The 6,836-nt window shown below is 50.0% G+C and overlaps 1 protein-coding gene across 2 annotated transcripts in view; it reads right to left on the bottom strand.

The window, feature by feature from the left end:
* Positions 1-6,165, bottom strand: part of FAM49A (family with sequence similarity 49 member A) — a 100,130-nt gene extending 93,965 nt beyond the window's left edge. Inside the window, exon 1 of one of the 2 annotated variants that reach the window (XM_011356602.2) lies at positions 6,101-6,165. The gene's annotated coding sequence lies outside the window, so the exon portion shown is untranslated. The remainder of the gene's footprint in view (positions 1-6,100) is intronic. The other variant, XM_011356601.2, reaches the window with a different exon arrangement.
* Positions 6,166-6,836: the final 671 nt, after the last annotated feature.

The following is a 6,836-nucleotide window of genomic DNA, read 5'->3' as shown; positions in this document are numbered from 1 at the left end:
GGGAATAAAGGCACTTGATGGTGTGCTGAGAACAGTGTGTTTATCACTGTTCCCCATAATCCTAAAATGACAGTGCATTTTAATTTATTCTAAAACTTGGACATCATCAAACCAAATGATTTTTTATAGGGCATTAACTTCAAACAAGAGCACGCCACAGTAACCAAGGCATCTGTGAGGTCGAGCCCTCTGTCTCCACGCCAGTGGAGGCCCGGGAACAGGGCAGTAAGCTGGTGACTCTCTTCCCGCCTCTGCTGAGTAATGCTGTCCCTTTTGTCACTGGCTCTGACTTTCAATCATTTATCAGATGCTCAGTCACAATGTGGCTCCCTTTCTGGGAGGGATAGCAAAGTTTCTCTGCTCCCTGAGAGATTTGTCGAAAATGGCTTTTCCCTTCCTTACCTCTTGGCTTTCCCCTTCCTTACCTCTGTCTCGGCACCCCTGCTGTCTGAAGCTGCCGGCTTTTACTTCTTCACCTGTCACTAGAGAAAGGAGCCCAGGCTCCTTTAGAATCATAGGCTACAAGTGGAAGGGCCTGTGTAAGTTATCACATCCAATCTTCCCATTTTATCAGCAGTGAAAATGAAGTACAGAGATGTGCTCCATTCCCACCCAGGCAGAGAGGAGCAGAGCTGAGGGCTGAGCCTGGGCCGTTAGCCGTCCAGGCCAGGTGCTTTTCTGTCCCATGCTTCCTCTCCCTGCGACATGTCAGGTGTAATTCAGGTGCTCCATAGGTAACACCCATGTGTAAGAAAATGGGCTGTCACACTGAGCTGAAACAATTACATTTCTGCTTCCTCCCAGCACACTGCCCTCTGAATGACGCTGGCCAAGCTCCACTGTGACACCTGCTTTCTCCTCTGCCTCCCTGTGGAGTGAGAGCTACCTGAGGGCAGGGACAACGCCATATTGATCACCGCGTCCTATCCTGTGCAGCACAGGGTAAGAACCCACCCTGCACATATTTGTTAACTGAATGAATGAATGATCTCATTTTTATGCTCGATTCATCATAAACTGTCATTAAACTCTTTGGGGACACTGTATTCCCCAGTTTCATTTTAAAGATCTAATTATCCATGCCATACAGAATTTTTATTAGAAAGGGAAGTCGTTAAATAAGCAGACACCAGACGCAGGCCCAAGATAATTGCAAATAGAAACGCATCTGTCTGCGGTGCCGAGGCGGGCCCGGGAAGCGCACCGCTGGCAACCATGGCGCCCGTTTCCAGAACTGGGATTCGCTGGGATGGTGGGTGTGTAAACCAGGCAAATTAGGCTTCTAAATTCCCGGAGAAAGGTTAGTGAGCAATTCTATAATGCTTTTCAATGGCTCTGTCTTCCTAGAGAGGAGTTATACTTCCTGAATCCAAATCAAACTTGCATTTGAGGAGACATCCGCCCACATTTTCTGGCCTTCTTGTTTTTGTCCCTGTGGCCCCGGAATGTAGCTGTCATGTTTTCCATGCACACGTTCAGTTATAAAATCTGTTCAATTAATTTCTGTGACAAACTGGCAATCCATTTTTGTGTGTGTGTGTGCAAAGGAAGCGACGTTTAGCATTATCAAACATTTCCTCTTAACGAATACATGTCAACTCTTCTATTCATCACTTCGAGTAAAGAAGCCTTGGCCAGTTGCAGAAAGGCTTGTTAATGCTGTGCTGAGAGCAAAACCCTAATAAAGTCTCTAAATATTTACTATGAGTCTCAGTTACAACACTGACCAGTTCCACCCCCGTTAAAATCTGCCCGCATTCTTCAAACACAAGTATTTTAGGTCACTGACACACCAGCCAAGGAAATGACAAGACTGTATATTATGGCACAAAGAACAAACAGGACCCAGATTTCAATGCTGGCTTTGCCACTAACTGCTGGGCTCTGTGGAAGCGATCTCACCTTTCCCAGTTTCCTCAAGTATAAAAAGAGGATGATAAAACGAATGCCCAAAAGTTACATGGATGATTTGAGAAAACATAAGCACACATATATGGTAACTTTAAAAAATGAAAGAGAGTTAAACATGCTCCGAATAAAAAATATGAAGCACTCATTTTAAAGTGTTTTCTGAAGGAGGAGCCACGATTATACAATGGGGAAAAGACAGACTCTTCAGTAAATGGTGCTGGGAAAACTGGACAGCCACATGCAAGAGAACGAAACGGAACCACCGTCTTAGTCTCTATACAAAAATTAACTCAAAATGCATTAATGACTTGAACATAAGACCTGAAGCACCTACGAGAACACATAGGCAGTAAGCTACTGGACATGGGTCTTAGCGATGAATTTTGGGGTTTGACACCAAAGGCAAAGGCAACAAAAACGAAAATAAACACATGGGTCTATATCAAATTAAGGCATTCTCACCAATGGTAACATGTTTTTGAAACTCCGGGCATTTGTTGTCATTGCAAACGTGTTCCTCATTGAGAAAACAAAAGCCTTGGTAATTTGCACAGTGTCCTGGTGTTGTAGAACATAGCTTATCTGGTGACAGATCACTCAAAGATTACCCAGCAGTGTGAGGAACCTCAGCATGGGCAATTTTTAAGCTTCCCAGATAATAAATGAATCTCTGAAGACCAGAATTAGTCTCGAGTGCTTCCCACCACAGTTCTAAGAGGACCCAGAGGCCCAGTAACTGAGAATTTTTTTCTAATCAATATAACTAAATAACAGAAGTCGACTGTGAGGTAGGCACCATGCCAAACTCTATAAATACATAAGATCATTTGCTTCTTAGAAGACAAGTATCATTATTGCCATTGTACAGATACAAGAAGTTACTCCTTCAGAGTCCCACAGGTAGAACATAACAACAGTAGAGTTTGAATTCAGGTCTGACTCCAAAATCCACTTTCTTTCCAATTGCCTGAGAAAGGGTTTTAACCAAGATGAAATAGGAAACCAGCAGCTACTATGAGTGGATGAGTCAAAAGTCAGCAAGGAAGGCAGGGCTGGCTCCCTGCCACATGCCTCTCTCCTGTCCTGCTCACCAGAGCTGAGGGAGAGACTGCAGCCATCACCCCATCGCTGTGAGGGCTGAAGTAGGATTTGCCAAGCAGGCAGGGGGCAGGACTGCTGTATTTCAGCCACAATGAACAGGCTCCCTGATTCAATCTTAATGGCCGACCTAGTCAAGTCGCCATCTCTGGGCCACACATTGCCTGCCCTGCCTTTTCGCTTATCACACAATCTCCCTGACTACATTACAAGGATCTCCTTCCATGTCCGCTTTCACCGCCAGACTATATTCTTTGAAAACAAGAAGAGTGTTCTTTTTATTATGATTTTTTAATCCCCATTTCCCTAAAATGTGTTTGGTGCAGAGCAGATGCTCAGTTAACCTAAGGTGCATAAATAAACAAATTCAACATCAAGGCTGGACAAAATGACTAGAGAATACCTCTAAACCTGAGATTATATGCTTTGATGATTCCTAAATCAGCTCTCAATCTCTGGGCAGTGGTTTGGGGTCTCTTTAACAGTGAGGCCTTCTAATAGAATGAGGACACTATGAGTCCTTCAGGCTTTCAACTTTTCAAAGCACTCCTTATAAGCTACTCCATTCCATCCCACAAGAACGAGGAAATGTGGCCATTAGGACAGATACTGTCACCCCATTTTAAAGAATGAAACTGAGGCCCGTATGTGTGAACTGACTTCCTTGGAGCCAACATTTGACCTTGAGGCTGCTGATTGCCTGGTCTTTTCATGTTACCATAATGCTCTTTACTAACAAGTCTAGAGCATGGGCAGTGTGAAGAGAGAAAGGTGAGGGAGTGGGAAGAAAAGAGATTATGCAATGAAGGGAATAATAAAAGGGAAGAGCAGGGGCTACTTCTCTGGAGAGTGTCACTGACAGCTGACAGTCAGTGACCCTATGGCCCTGGTGAGCTACGTACGAACCAGGGCTGGCTTGGAAGGGACTGCTTGGCTCTCAGTGTCCCTGACTCATCCGGTTGCATTTAGGCTCTAAGAGTAAAATCAAACTGAATGCTTCTCAGTGTTGAGTAAAAACAGGAAGTCACAAGTGGCTTCACTCTTCTCTCAACTTGAGTCCCAATACTTGGGGTCAAGGGTGCACAAAGGATCTGAAAGGCAGTTGCCTGGCAGATCTCCTCCGTGGGAGTCCAGTGGCATATCTGAGAAACAGGAAACCTGGAGAACACCTTCTGACGGGCCTCCCAGAACATGGAGGCTCGGCTGTCCCTCGGGGAGCAGGGCCAGGAAGCTCACCCACAGGGTAGAAAATGAGGGAGATGCTGGCTCCAGCACCATTCCATTCATTCAACAAAAACTGAGCACTGACTATGCGCTAAAATCAGTGTGATCTTAGAGAAACAGCTCACCCTGAGCTTAGTTTTATCATCTGCAAAGTGGGGACAGCCCCTACCCCACAGTGTTCAGAGTCATGAAGATGGAAAGCAAACACATCGGTGAGCTCCTCCACCACACTTGGACTCTGTTTTTAGCACCAAGGCAGGATGCTACCCACTGTGTGCCTGACACTGTGACCAACCCTTCCCAGAGTTGAGGGCCGGAGGGAGTGTGGGCAGCTCAGTCCCCACCTCTGTCCCCTGTTCTCCCCTCGCAGCAGCCCAGGGCCAGGAAGAGGTGAAGTCCTGCCAGCCCCCAGGCTGGGCCCAGTGCCCATGTTTATGACTGTTTATTTCAGAGCAAGTAGAAAGGAGAAATTAAAGCCATAAAAGACAGGACAACAGACCAATAAAATCCAGCTCCCAGAAGAGTCAGGAGGAGGAAGAGAGGCAAAACTGTCACCATAGCAACACAAGACAGTCAGAAGCATGCAGGAAAACACAGCCCTGTTCTGCCTCCTGTCTTCTCAGCAAAGAGAGCCTTCGGACCCCATTCGGAGCTCAGTGACAGCCAACGACCCACCCTAAAGCCCTGGTCCCCGGGCCCAGATGCCCAGCTTGACCTGGCTAGCAGCCAGTTTCCTCATGCCAGCCCAGCACAAGTCCTGGCCCTTCATGGTCCCAGCCCAGCTTTCTATGTCCAGGGGATTCAACACGGTGCAGACGGCCCAGGCCCAACCAGAGTGATGGCGACTAGTGAAAGAGGAAAAAGTTTCAAACAGGGAAAGGAAGGAGGGCCACAGAGCAGTGGGGGAGGCAAAGGCCCTGAAAACCAGCCCGGCTACCCTGCCCAGGGTTCCCCAGGGAACAGGCAAGAAAAGAAGAGTGTGTGAGGAGAGACCAGGCCGGAACTGGGGCTCCTTCAGTGCTAGACCCTGCACTCCCAGCACAGTGGCTAGGGTAATTCTGGGGGTCTGGGGCGGGGCTGGCAAATAGCTTTGGAGCTCTTGAATGATGAAGCTCTTGGTCCTGGTCTCTGGGGATACAGGGAGCAAGTCAGGGCAGCTTGGAGGAGGACCCAGGGCCCAGCTGGCTCATTTTGACAGAGGCTTCTTGGCTTTTCAGCTGGCAAACAAGACAGGTGTCTCCACCAAACAGCACGACTGGCCTGGAACCAGCCTTTTGGGAAGTGGGTCAAATTGTTCCCAAAGCTCAGGATCCATCAAGTCAGTCCCCTTCTCCAGATTGGGAGGGGTCGAGGAAGAGGGATGGCAAGGATGCCTGGGTCCTAGGCACAGCAGCTTGCTGCCTAAGAATCTCTGGGGCAGGTGGCAGCAGACAGGTTCAGGTGTGCAGGTGCTGGAGAGGGCTCACCTCTGCCTCTGGGGCTGTACAGAGCGGTGGGGAAGCCGGGCCTCTGCTAGTGCGAATGGGGAAGCAGAGGGCTGGGGTCTCCTGGAAGAATGGTTTTGGAGCTAAAGATACCTGGGGGCGGGGGTGGGGGCGCAGGGGCGGTGAAGGGATAAGGGGGTTGATTTAACACAATCAAGAGGCTGTCCTGGGGAGAAGGAGCGATGGGGCGCAGAGACGACCGTCTGTACGGCGATCGCTGGAGAAGGGCTAAAGACTGGGTCCTCCGCTCACCCTCCCTCCCGCTCCCAGGGCTGCCAGGGAGTCGGGAGCTGGGGAAGGATGGCAGGGTTCACCCGGCGCCTCCCGAGCCCACTTCCCTGCAGACCCCCGGCGCGTCCCCGACGCGTCCTAGCCGTGCTCACCCGAGCCGCCGCAGCCCTGCTCGGCCGCCTGTCCGCCGCTGCCCCAGCCGCCGCCGCTGCCCCAGCAGCCGCCGCTGTGGACGCCTCTCCCGCGGCCGCCGCAGCCTGCGAGACGGCCCCGGAGCCCCGCCCCGCCCCGCAGCCCCGCCCCGCAGCCCCGCCCCCGGCCCGGCTCCCGGGGATCCCCACCCACGCCCTCGCCCAGCCTGGTCCCCTTCCGAGCCCAGGAGCTGGTGCTGACCACGTCCGCACGCGGTAACCCCTGCTCTTCTCTTGGCCTTGGCCACTGGGCTTCGCCCTCCCAGAGGAAGCCCGGATCTGCCCTTGCTGTTTCTACATATCGAATTCCTCCATACCCATCCACTGTTACCCTTCAAAAGAAGAAAAAAACAAAACAAAACAAAACAAACGAAATCGGATGAAAGGCCCTGCAGTCAATTCTTAAGCTCACGCCCACCTTCAAATGAGGGCCCATGTGCCAGCCAGAGGGTCCCAACCCTCCCCACCCTCCTAAACCACTTTGGACTGTGAACCAGCCTTTGCGTTCACAATGCCAGCAAGGTTCCAGCTGGAGTGGGCTCTGCTGAGACCACCAGAAAAAGTCTTCACAAATGGTTAGTCCAGATGTAACTACCCCTAAAGAGTAAGCCTGTAAAAACACTAAAAAAAAAAAAAAAAAAAAAAAATCTTGTGATGCAAAGGGAAGGTAGGGGATTACAGTGTCATTATCATAATC

This window comes from Pteropus vampyrus, unplaced genomic scaffold, assembly GCF_000151845.1.
Source record: "Pteropus vampyrus isolate Shadow unplaced genomic scaffold, Pvam_2.0 Scaffold28, whole genome shotgun sequence".
NCBI lineage: Eukaryota > Metazoa > Chordata > Mammalia > Chiroptera > Pteropodidae > Pteropus > Pteropus vampyrus.
The sequence above is the reverse complement of the archived record's forward strand: the minus strand, read 5'-3'. Positions and strand labels throughout refer to the sequence as shown.